Source organism: Phocoena sinus, chromosome 7, assembly GCF_008692025.1.
Source record: "Phocoena sinus isolate mPhoSin1 chromosome 7, mPhoSin1.pri, whole genome shotgun sequence".
In the NCBI taxonomy this organism is placed as follows: domain Eukaryota; kingdom Metazoa; phylum Chordata; class Mammalia; order Artiodactyla; family Phocoenidae; genus Phocoena; species Phocoena sinus.
Window position 1 is genome coordinate 19,986,073 of NC_045769.1, and position 13,240 is coordinate 19,999,312.

At 44.2% G+C, this 13,240-nt stretch overlaps 1 pseudogene; it reads right to left on the reverse strand.

Moving 5' to 3' along the window:
- Window positions 1-262: 262 nt before the first annotated feature.
- LOC116756330 overlaps window positions 263-13,240 on the reverse strand; it is a 45,851-nt pseudogene continuing 32,873 nt past the window's right edge.

Here is a 13,240-nt window from a genome sequence, read left to right on the forward strand (position 1 = left end):
AGACCCCAGCAGATATCTGGGTTATACAAGATTACTTAATATCTTGGAAATCTATGTATGTACAAATAAGTGTTTCTTCTCTACATCATCACCTTGAAATTTACATATTTAAAAACCGGAGATAGAGATAAAATTTATACATAAATAGTCAAATCTCAGCTGTAAAGTACAAAACATCAATTGAGTGCCTTTTGTATAGTTTTTGTCTTTCTCTGGTATAAATTTGGATGATGTCATTATTACACAAGAGAACTGAAGATCATCACCGATGTGAAGTGGGGACACTTGGGCAAAAAGATGGTGTTAGTGATATATTATCCCAACAGGTTCCACAGTAAAGTCTGATAAAAAGTTTTCACACCTCATTATACACCCAAAGCAGAAGATATGGATGTGATATATCTACAAACCAATCCTGAGCCAGGAGCCTGGTGAAATCTAGGGCTGTGACACTTCCAGTGCCATAGGAGAGAATTACTGCTATGATAAGCTGTGAGGCAATCCCTAGCCAGATGGCTTTATTTCTGGAAAGACCTTGTTGGAAGATGAAATTGCTCCAGGTCTTCTTCATGATCAGATATGCTATTTGGTAGTTCATGATGCCAGTGAGAGCAGCTGTGTAGCCTGTACATTATAGGTATTTCCTCTGATACCTCGTCCATTCTTGTCCATAGCAATCGCCCCCGTCATTCATGCTGTTATTCCTCCATTGCTCCAGAGGTTAATGAGAGTGCTGGGCCTAAATCTCCTCTGTGCATACATGGTGACATAGACAACGAAAGCTCCTGGGCTTGCATGAGGCCAGTGTGTTGGCAGGACTACATGGCAAGTGACTTGTTCACCAATCTGTCCATTTCCTTATGGTGGGGTTTCTGGTTCAAAATGACACTTTCAGCTTTCCCATAGGGTAGAGCCAGAAGGGAGTTAAGTCTGTGCCCAGATTGATGAACAAGATAGTAATGATGCCAATGATCAGGGAAAGCCCGACAACAGTGTAGATCAAAAAAAATGCAAAGCTTGGCAATGTTCTGGGTCAGAGTATAAGCAATAATCTTCTTTAGGTTGTCAAAGATTAGGTGGCCTTCCTCTACCCTGTGGTTAGAGATGCAAAGACATCACTGTCATCCAGTAAGACTGTATGGCCTGCATTTTTGGATCCATTAGAACCTGCTACCCTCATGGCAATCCCAACAACTGCATTCTTTAGAGCTGGAGAAGCGTTAAGTCCATCCTCTGTCACGGGAACAAGTACATCTGTCTCTGACAGCCCACATCAGTGATTGGCTTCTGCTGGAGGGATGTCTGAGCAAATGCGGTTTCCAAGTACTTGGTTAAGAGCTCATCCAAGGTGCTCTTGATTTATGTCCTTCAGCTCCATACTGGACATCACAGTGGCTTTACCCTCTTTGTGTACTTGCTCTATAGCAAGGTTGAGGCTTTTTCAATGTCTTCCACCATCTATCTCACTGTTGGCTGGAATGATACCTGGCAATAGTGTTGGCTGTGAAGGGATGATCACTTGTGACCATAACAACCTTGACCCCAGCCCTCTGGTATTTGGTAAGTACCTCAGGCACAGTGGACCGAAAGGCATCAGTCCTTGACAAGAGCCCACAAATCAGAAACTGGAGGTGGGAAAGGTCATGACATCTGTCAAATGAGTAGGCTTCTGGGAACTTGATTGCTGGCAGGAAGAGGTGACAGAAACCCAGAATGTGGCTCCTCCAGAACCCCTAACTCCATGTACATGGTGTGGAAGGCCTTAGCTGTGCCCTTGACCCGAGGCTGCTCTAGGACATCGATAATGATGGTGCTGCACTTCTCTAGGGTCTTCTCAGGGGCCCCTTCATCATCGTGAGGCAGCATCTGTCACTGGGGTCATCCATCTCATGTACGGGGGCTGAAATTTGTTGGTAGAATCAAAAGGGATTCTAGGCACTTTGCAGTCTCATTTCCTAATTTCTATCACATCCCCCAAAATGACCTCTGAAAATGACCTCCAACCACAACTTTCTCCATGATGGTTTCTCGTGTCCTTGTTTGAACTCAACTTGGTTATACAGTGTTATTATCTTGAATAAGGAGGCCCAGATTCCAGAGCTTCAGGCAAGGAGTTGGTTTTTCTGTTCGTCATGTGTCAGCCACATAGATCTGCTTGTCACACCGCACATGGGTTCTGTTGTGAGTCTGAGGGTCGATCTTGTCAGAGCAAATGATAGAGGCGGAACTGAGGTCTTCACTGCTTCCAGGTTCATCTCCAGGCAGTTCTTGGCCACCTGTTTTTCTGTCATTAATGGAGTGACAGTGGCAATCACCAGGAGGTCCTCAGGTGCATGGGCCACAGTGACACCAATGAGGAAGGTGGTGGAGTCCAGGACATACTTCATGGACACTGTGATAATAAAGAAAAGGATGCTGGTGAAGTGGCCACTTCTGCCACAATACAAACAAAGTGCTCAATCTCAGTGGCAATGGCTGTCTTCCTATTGCCAATTCCTGAAGCCATTGAGGCAATCTGTCCAATGATGGTGTCATTGCCTGTGTTGGTGATTGTGCCAGTTGCCACACCTTTAAAATAAGTTGTAGAAGAGAAGCCAGTGTTCTTTGTTTCAAGGCGATTGCCATGAGTAAAGTCACGGGAACAGGAGTGAGGCTCAGACCTCCTAGTGAGAGATAAATGATCTGTTTTAGCTCACTGAGAAGCCAGCCACCTGATCTCCCTAGGAATTTGGTCTCCACCCTTAATCTCCACCATGTTCCGGACCATTAGCTACTCTTCAGGGATTGTACTCTCCCTTGCATCCCAGATGACAAAAACTTGGAGAGGAATAATTTACTGAATCTTAACATTATGCTGGTGCTTTTCACTTATTGGAAATAAGCAAATATCACCCCAACCAGAGCAAGCACAGAACCCAAATACACACTGTCTAAGCAGGCACACTTACCATTGAAGTACTCGATTCCAAATGCAAGCCAGCATAGGACAGCTCCCATCCATAGAAGGATGGGGAAACCCCACAGCACCTACTGAGAAATCTGACAATCCCTCATGTTTCTTTGAAAGGCCTGAGTGTACTGGGGCTGTCCTGAACCAAGAGCTCTTCAGCTCTCATGCTGGACAGCACTGTATCTCATTTGGACCATAGTTCTCTTCCAATTCCTTATTGCTCAATTTCTGATCTTCTACGTGAATTCTTTCTTGCGTTCCTCTTTCTAGTGATTCTTTATGAGTTCCTAGCAGTTGTACTTCGGGATCTGGTACTTCTCCTGGCCATCCCCACTGGCTGTTTTCTCTATGTCTTTAGTTCCACTGAGCTTCACAGAGTAAGTTTTTGGTGTTGTTTTGCCCACGATGCTGATGACATGGGTGCTTGTGGAATGAAGTTGGTCACAGAAGGGCACAGTTCCAGGGTGTGAGCTGTACTAAGGGCCTGGAACTAAGGGGTCCAGCTGCAGTAGTTTGAGGTGGGAGACCTGAAGGGCCAGTCTCAGACTGGACCCTGTGCTGCTGAAGCCCAGTGGGTTCAGTGCCTGCTCATAGTTTTCTATCTTATTTCTGCTCGTTTAAAAATCTACTCTACCAGGTTGAAATCCTCCTGAGAGCAGAGCCTGTGTTTGTTTACCATTGTATTCTCAACACATGGGGATTCAAAATAGATATTTGTTGAATGACTAAATGATCTCATAATTTGTGACCTGTGGGTTTTGGCCATCTCTTGACAAAGTAATATTAGCCTCTGATTAGAAGAGATAGAGCCTGGACGAATGTGCTTCATAAAGAGAGGAGCTTGAACCAGGTCAGCATTTCTCAGCTGAAGCCTCTGGAAATCTTTGCAGGGAATGAGGTACACAAGTCAATCTGAGCCTCAGTTTCTGCATCTGTAAAGTCAGGATGAAAATAGGGGAAAGGCAATATTTACCTCTTGGGGTTGTTAGAATTAAATAAGATAATGCACATAGAGCACTTAGAACTATTCCTTGTACTTAGTAAGCACTCAAATTTAGTTATTAATGTTAATATCACAATACATGATCATAATAAAAAAGTAATGTCTTGTAGGGACTGTAGATTCTGTAGCTCTATTTCATTCTGTTTGTCAACTATTAACTGCCTATGACACATGAGAAATTGTGGAGGAGGAAAAACATTTGTCTGATTTACCGTAACTTACTAACCCAGAGATGGTTAGCCACCAGCAGCAGCATCTTCGTCCCTGCAGATAGAGTACTCATTCTAGCTCACGATGACATTTTTGGTAGTTATTGAGTCTGGAAGGTTCATATGGTGGTCTTTCAGCCACCTTCTCAAGAGAAACAAATATATGCATCACCCTTTATGGAGCTCTTTGAAGGAAGGAACATGTTCCCTTCATCTCATTATCCTGCACACCTAGAACACACAGGAGATGCTAAATACACTTTTTTTTTAAACATCTTTATTGAAGTATAATTGCTTTACAATGGTGTGTCAGTTTCTGCTTTTTTTTAAAAACATCTTTATTGGGGTATAATTGCTTTACAATGGTGTGTTAGTTTCTGCTTTTTTTTTTTAAACATCTTTATTGGGGTATAATTGCTTTACAATGGTGTGTTAGTTTCTGCTTTATAACAAAGTGAATCAGTTATACATAAACATATGTTCCCATATCTCTTCCCTCTTGCATCTCTCTCCCTCCCACCTTCCCTATGCCCCTACTCTAGGTGGTGACAAAGCACCGAGCTGATCTCCCTGTGCTATGCGGCTACTTTCCACTAGCTATCTATTTTACGTTTGGCAGTGTATATATGTCCATGCCACTCTCTCACTTTGTCACAGCTTACCTTTCCCCCTCCCCATATCCTCAAGTCCATTCTGTAGTAGGTCTGTGTCTTTATTCCTGTCTTATTCCTAGATTCTTCATGACATTTTTTTTTCTTCTTAGATTCCATATATATGTGTTAGCATACGGTATTTGTCTTAGTCTCTTTCTGACTTACTTCACTCTGTATGACAGACTCTAGGTCCATCCACCTCACTACAAATGACTCAATTTCGTTTCTTTTTATGGCTGAGTAATATTCCATTGTATATATGTGCCACATCTTCTTTATCCATTCATCCGATGATGGACACTTAGGTTGCTTCCATCTCCTGGCTATTGTAAACAGAGCTGCAATGAACGTTTTGGTATATAACTCTTTTTGAATTATGGTTTTCTCAGGGTATATGCCCGGTAGTGGGATTGCTGGGTCATATGGTAGTTCTATTTGTAGTTTCTTAAGGAACCTCCATAGTGTTCTTCATAGTGGCTGTACCAATTCACATTCCCACCAGCAGTGCAAGAGTGTTCCCTTTTCTCCACACCCTCTCCAGCATTTATTGTTTCTAGATTTTTTGATGATGGCCATTCTGACTGGTGTGAGATGATATCTCATTGTAGTTTTGATTTGCATTTCTCTATTGATTAATGATGTTGAGCATTCTGTCATGTGTTTGTTGGCAATCTGTATATCTTCTTTGGAGAAATGTCTATTTAAGTCTTCTGTCCATTTTTGGATTGGGTTGTTTGTTTTTTTGTTATTGAGCTGCATGAGCTGCTTGTAAATTTTGGAGATTAATCCTTTGTCATTTGCTTCATTTGTAAATATTTTCTCCCATTCTGAGGGGCTACAGTTATCCGGACAGTATGGTACTGGCACAAAAACAGAAATATAGATCAATGGAACAGGGTAGAAAGCCCAGAGATAAACCCACGCACATATGGTCACCTTATCTTTGATAAAGGAGGCAAGAATATACAATGGAGAAAAGGCAGCCTCTTCAATAAGTGGTGCTGAGAAAACTAGACAGCTACATGTAAAAGTATGAGATTAGAACACTCCCTAACACCATACACAAAAATAAGCTCAAAATGGATTAAAGCCCTAAATGTAAGGCCAGAAACTATGAAACTCTTCGAGGAAAACATAGGCAGAACACTCTATGACATAAATCACAGCAAGATCATTTTTTTTTTTTTTTGCAGTACGCAGGCCTCTCACTGTTGTGGCCTCTCCCGTTGCAGAGCACAGGCTCCGGACGCGCAGGCTCAGCGGCCATGGCTCACAGGCCCAGCCGCTCCGCGGGATGTGGGATCTTCCCGGACCGGGGCACGAACCCGTGTCCCCTGCATCGGTAGGCGGACTCCCAACCACTGCGCCACCAGGGAAGCCTCACAGCAAGATCCTTTTTGACCCACCTCCTAGAGAAAGGGAAATAAAAATAATAATAAACAAATGGGACCTAATGAAAGTTAAAAGCTTTTGCACAGCAAAGGAAACCATAAACAAGACCAAAAGACAACCCTAAATACACTTTTGAATGAATGAATGAATCCTATTCATGGAAGGCATTGATACTGAACATTGGTTCAAAATAATTCAGAATCAGTGGTGATTTAGAAGCGATGGAATTGAACCCCAAAACTTCCTTAGAGACCTTTCCATATGGGGAAGTTCTCATTATGTTATGATGTATCCTGCAACTAGCAAACTTGTGCCCACTGAACCCATTCCAGATTTGGATCCAGCAGCTGCCTCCACAGGGAAGAGAGAGTTAAACATCTGATTTGTTCTAATTAAAAGTCATTCAATCTGGGCTCTGGAGGGATACAGTCTGATGTAACCCTTATCAACTTCATCAACAGGCCATGATACATTTTAAGAGTTGAGCTGATGTGGCTTATCAAGGGACCTTAGCTACTATGACACCATGGCCTGGCTTGATGCCCTCAGCCAAAGCCAAGTGTTGGGTGGGTAGCTTGGCTCTCTCAATAGCTTGCTTGGCCCACGCTGGTGGTATGTGTCAGGGCAGCAAGAATGCATTGCCTAAGCTAGGAATATGGACTGTCTCTGAGGGTTGGAGGAAGAGGGTAATAGAGGGAGGGAGTTCTGATTCCGGTGGTGGAACAAGCGAACAGGTTGTCTAGAAGGACATGTAAGCAGTCCTTGAATCCAGCACCCTTGCTGTTATCCACAGTTACTCACAGTTAATGTATCGTGGGTATTGTTCTAGGGCAGGGAAAGAGTGGAGCCAAACCAGGAGCAAATGACAAGGCACATTCCAGATCTGGTACATAGGTATAAACTTGACCTTGGAATACAGTGGACGTGGCTGGGGATGTCATAACTTTATAGGAGGTCCCTAAATTTAATCTTTGGAAAGAGATATGTTCATCCCAAGGATACCTTCAGGGCCTATCTTGCAAAGAGACACATCCTAATTTGATGATTAGAAGGACACTAGAAGTCCTGTCTTCTCCCCATCCCAGCCTTTCCCCATCCAGGCAAAAAAGGACCACGAATAATCTCATTCCTTTTCCCTTGTTGATTGTTAATTAATTTTAGCTTATGGAACATTTTTAATAAGGACAGGTTCACCTCACTGAATTGTAATTTGGGCTTGAAAGGCAGGACCTTAGGACTTTGAAAAGTTTTGTAGAAAAGGCATTGCTGTAAGGGCTCCTCTATTACCAAATGCCATTCCCGCTGGAGGGAACGAAACCACTCCTCGGAAGTGACTCATCCTGCAGGTGACAAAGTGGCTGTGGTCTAAGTTTCTGGTGCAGTAAGCTTGATACTATGAAGAATACGTTATTTACCCTCTTTGCTCAGCCATCTTAACTTTCTGACATCCCTAGAATATACCAGGATTTTTCCTGCCTACACACTCCACTGTCCTGGTCTTTGCACGACTGGCTCGTTTTTATTCTTCAAGTCCCTGCTCAAGGTCAGCTTCTCAAAGAAGCCTTCCCTGACCACTCAATGTCTAAAATAGGTGTTCAGCTCTACCTCCCCCTATATGCTCTAGGACAGCCCTCTAGTTCTTTCTTTTCTGACCCTCTTCACAACTCTAATTGCATTTATGTGTTGTTCACTTGTTTGTTGTCTTCAGAGTGTGAGCTCTATGAAGGCAAGCCTGTCTTGTTCACTGCTGTATTTTCAGGGTACAGGACCAGCCTATTATAATTAGAATATTTAAGTCTATCATGCACACTTTAGTACTTTGGTAATTTCTGGGGATGTGAGTTGGACCCAGACTCTTAAAGCTTAAGGTCTAGTTGGGAAGACAGAAAATTTGTCAGTAGCACTTGTGATAAGTGCTTTGAGAGAGGGAGTACAGGGAGCTGCTGGAGAAACACCCAAACAAGTCTGCAGAAGTTAGAGGAGGCTTCCTCCTGGAAAATAGAAGCACTGAGACCCAAAGAAAGTAGAAATTAACCAAAGAAAGAGAGAAAGAGTTCTGGCAGAAGGGATAGCATGTGCAAAGGCCTTGAGGTGGGAAAAATGATGGCACTTCTGAGGACCTGGAAGTTTAGTAGGTATAAGAGGGCTAGCAGCAAGAGATGAGGATGGAGACACAGCAGTGCCTAGAGCACAGCATGGTGAAGCTATACTAGATTTGCATTTTATTCTGTAGGAAATGGAGAGCTACTGAAGAGTTATTAAGTAGAGAGAGGCATGAGTTGATGTTCACTTTTGAAGCATCACTCTGCTTTGTGGGGAGCAAGGGATTGGAGGAGCAAGACTAAAGAAAGGGTAAACATATAAGGGTATATTGGTGGCCCAGGAGAGCAAAGATGGCAGCCTGGGCTAGGAAGGTAGCTTTGGGTATGGAGAGCATAGGAATGGTTCATTAATATTTAGGAGCAGGGTCTAAAGATAGATGATTGACTACGAGGGAAAGTGGAGTGTTGGAGTGCTTAGTGAGGCTTTGGTAGAGATAAGGATGAGACCCATTTTACTTGGGCATCTGTGTGGGTGGTGATGGCATTCATGGAGATGGGAGAGCCAGGGGGAGGAGACATACCAAGTATGTCACCATATTTGAGCCACCCTTTCTTTCCTCTTTCCCTTGGGAAATTCCAACTGCCCTAGAGACTAAGTGCCATCTCCTTCTTGACTTTCCCTCTGAACCCTCCTCTGAACCATAGCACCAGGAACTAGCCCATACCCTTTGCCACTTGTGTATGTTGCTATGAATTATTTTAGCCAAGTTAGTCTTCTCTTTCCAACTAGGTGCTGTGCTTATTGGTGGCAGAACAATTTGTCTCAGTGACTGCCATGGGGCTAAGTACATGACCAATGCTCAGTCCTTGGGGACTGTGTTTGTCAGCCTTCTACAGAGAAACAGAACAAATAAGGTGTGCCTATATTGAAAGAGATCTTTGTAAGGAATTGGCTCAGGCAATTATGGAGGCTGGCAAGTCCAAAATCTGCAGTGTGGGCTTGCAGGCTGGAGACCCAGGAAGAACTGATGTCGCAGATGAATTCTGAAGGCAGTCTGCTGAAGAATTCCCTCTTACTTGGGGAGGCAGCTCTTTTTGTTCTATGCAGGCCTTCAAGTGATTGGATGTGGCCCACCTATATTATGGAGGGCAATCTGTTTACTCAAATTTAAATGTTAATCTCATCTAGAAGCACCCTTCAATTGTTATAAGGAGTTAATGAGTCAAATATTTCTAAGGCACTTGGAGTGGTGTCTGGCACATAAGAAATACTTTGTAAAGCTGCATTCAATGAATAAAACCTGTCCCCCCCAAAAAAACAACAACAACCCATGCCCTTCAAGTTGACACACAAATTCACGATTACAGGAACTATGAGTGATTTTATGCAAATCATGATCATGCTTTTAGGCTAAATGAGTGGTCGGGTTGGCAAGGCTATAACTTCTTGGATTTGAAAGAGAATGCCTGGGCCCAGAGAGGTGAAGTGATTTTCCCAAGTTCACCCAGCAAGGTACTGCCAGTAGTGGAACCCAGGTTTCTAGACATCTAGAAACATTTGCATTTTTTATACTGCATCTCACAATGGACAATGTGTGTGTGTGTGTGTGTGTGTGTGTGTGTGTGTGTGTGTATGTGTGTGTGTCCCTGTCAAGAGGCCAAGATACCTCACTGGAACTGTGACTTGCAATTTTTAATTTGGAAATGATAAAACATGAAGAAAGGAGATACTTTTCTCCAGTTGTGTATTCTTTGTCACTGAGCTTCTAAAAACAACAGTTTTGGCTGGAATACAGGAAAGGTATGACACAACTTAAGGCCTTCATCAAAAATAACCAGTTCCAGGTCACTGAACTGAGGTAGCCTCAGGCCTGGGAGTCCTGGACAGTCTGGATTTGCATGGATGCCTTGAGTCCTGAGGGCAAGGTGGAAACCTGTCAAGTTGGAAGAGACAGGCAAGATTTAGGATCCAAACTAGAAAGGTGGGGGTCGCTCCAGGCCAGAGGTGCTCACCAGTCACCAGGCCTCACACAGGCCCAGAATCTAGAGTTCCAGCTTGGGATGAGTTTGGGATTTCTAGTTAAGCATAAGAAAATTAGGTAACCCACGGAATTTAGACCAGAATACTTGGGACACATTCTGGGTCAGGGAATAGCCTGTTAAACTCTGCTCCAGGTAACTGGGGTGTGACGATTGAGCCCAGGGTCTGAATGCCTTGCGTTTAATCTCTCTGTCTGTTTCTCCATCTCTCTGTCTCTCTCTCTCGTGGGCTGGAAAATGTGGCTGGTATGTGCTGCTCTTCTGAAGGCCTCGTAGGTCTGCCCATGAGGGTAAGTGGCACCAGGAGTCTAGCTTCTCAGGGGACCCTCCCTGCTCTCCTAGAAACTCTCTGGGCAGCAGCAAGAATTCAAAGCAGTTGGCCTCTTTCATAAAGCCTTCAATGCAGCAAAATTCAACATGATATATATATATATACAGGCCTTGGAGGATGCTATAAGAGGATTTGATCTGCATAGTTTCAGTACTTGTCAAGACAGTAGAATCAGATACCAATTATGTCCCCAGGATGCCAACTATCCAGATGGCAGAGAACAATCCATTTGTCAGCTTGGTCCACTGACATTCCAGAGAACAGAAATTCCCCAAATTTCCGAATTTGTGAAATGGTAGAGACTGGATTCATTGTGCTTTCTCTCCTCTAAAAGTGCTGTATTTTATTTTCTTAGCTAAAAGGATTAGTACAAAAGAACTTGGAACCCCACCGATGTCACAAGGGAGAGCTCGGGAGTCAGTGCAATTTGCAGCCACCTTTTCAGAGGCCCACGTCCACCTGCCCAGACCCTCAGGCCATGCCTTGAGTGCCACATTTCAGAGAATACCTAATGGATAAATACATTAGGCACCAAGACCCTAGCTGGTGGGGAGTGTGGAAACCTGGAGGTGTCATAAATTTTCAAGAGCATGGTGAATGTTTGGAGCTCTAATCAAACATGATCTCTGCTATATGCACCAGAGCGCCATGGAAAACAGAACTGGGATCACAAAGGGGAAAGTGCAAAGGCCTCTGTAGGGAGAGAGGCAGGCCTGGCCAGTAGGCCAGTTCTGCAGACAAACTAAAGAGTAAATTTCGAAACCTCAGTGGGTGGGTGGAGGATGGGTTAGTTTTCTTTTCCATTATTCTTTTTCTACTTGCAGAATTACTCAATAATAGGATGAAAGGAGTTCTGTAGATGTTATAGGTTTGGTATTTTAGGAAAAATGTGATAGGATTCCTTGTAAATTTCAATTTGCGATGTGGACAGATTATTTTGGGAGGCACTGCAGCCAGTTCCCTGCCGGAGAAATGGCCAGAGGCCAGGAGGAGTGAGCATAGCAGCTGCAACGTTGGTCACCAATACTGGTGTGTGTGGTGGAGGGGACTGGCTGCTTACTTGCAGACTGAACCATTGGAGAGCAGAGCTTCACCTCTCTCCAACCTCCTTTCCAAGCCATGTATGGATTCCGGAACATGAGGTGTTGGTGGACAGAACTTTCCAAATTTCAAGATCCTTCCTTGGTGGGAAGAGACAGGAACTTAACAAAGTCCAGCCCGGAACTGGACAAACAAATATATCTGTGAGACAAGAATCCCAAATACAAATATGCAAACAGTAGGGAGAAAGCTGGAAAAAATTAGCACTAAGAGAGACCTGGGGCAGGAGGGGCGGACTGTAAATTTGTTTCGTACTTGCCCTTGACTTACCACTGGCTGACCCAGGGCTGAGGGATGAGGAATGGTGGGTGGGCGAAGGAGAAGGAGAAGCCAGTACTATTTAGGGCTGCAGACAAATGTAGCTGAAGTCATGGGGAAGGGCAGTAAGTGATCTTCTTGTAGACGCTAATGAGACCATAGCTGTAAAGAACTTAGAGACAAGAGTTCATGTCCCTGGAGTGATAGATTCTGGAAGAGTTGCAAAGAGGAAAGGGTCTGAAAGCCCAGCATGTCAGTTTAGCATCATGACTGAGGTCTTTTTGCTTTGCTAAAGGATAGCATTTTAGGATTTGCTGGGGGTCTGCACAGCATAAAAAGGGAAAACTGCAGAAAAAAACCAAGGCAGCAAAAGAGAGACTAATGTTGCCAGAGTAGAGGATAAAGAAGTGAGAATTAGAAGGATTCTCAGAGCCCATCCTGTCTATTCTCTTTCAATGTCCAGGAGGAGGGTGATATAGAGGGTGGGGGATGAGTGGCTTTAGCCTCCAGGGTTCCCCTGGGTTCTATAACAGAATGAAATAAGGGAAGAGACTTGTGTGCAGCTCAAGATTATCCTCACTGCGTATGGCACGAGCTGAAGCAATCTCTTTTGCGGATGGAGAAGAGGTGAGAAGCTAGAGCTTGAGTAGATATTGGATAGGAGCAAACATCAGCAGGGGTAACTTTGGAAACTGGGTGGGTCGTTGGCGCAATCCTGAACAACCTTTCAGGATTGGATTTCCCCCCTAGTGTCCACAGGAAGCCCACAGGTGGAAAGACAGTGGGGGGAAGCGTGGGTGGGAGAAGGGGTTGACATTGCTGGAAGGAGAAGGTGCGCTGATCTCTACCATGAATATCTTTTGGATTCTTAACTCAGGAAATGCCTTCTTTGAGATCTTTTCCGCTCCCTGGGAACGTGGGGTTTCCCTCACCTAGTCTTCATAAGTACTGTGGGGAGTACTGCCTTCAGAGACATCTGGAGGCTGGCAGACGCTTTGCCATGTAGAAGACCCTCATAACAAACCCAGCTGCGTTAGCTGGCTTGTGAGTCCTGACTCTACTCCGTGCACCAAGACTGAGCTGGGTGCTGAAGATTACTGAGGGATGTGGTTAAAAGCAAAGATCCTAAGACCTCCCCCTCCCAGACCTCCCGATTCAGAAATTTGCGGGTGGGCTGGCAGTCAATATTAAAAAAAAAAGCTTTCTGATGAATCTGATGTGTGATTGGGGTTACAAACCTCTGTGTCTGAAGACATTGCTC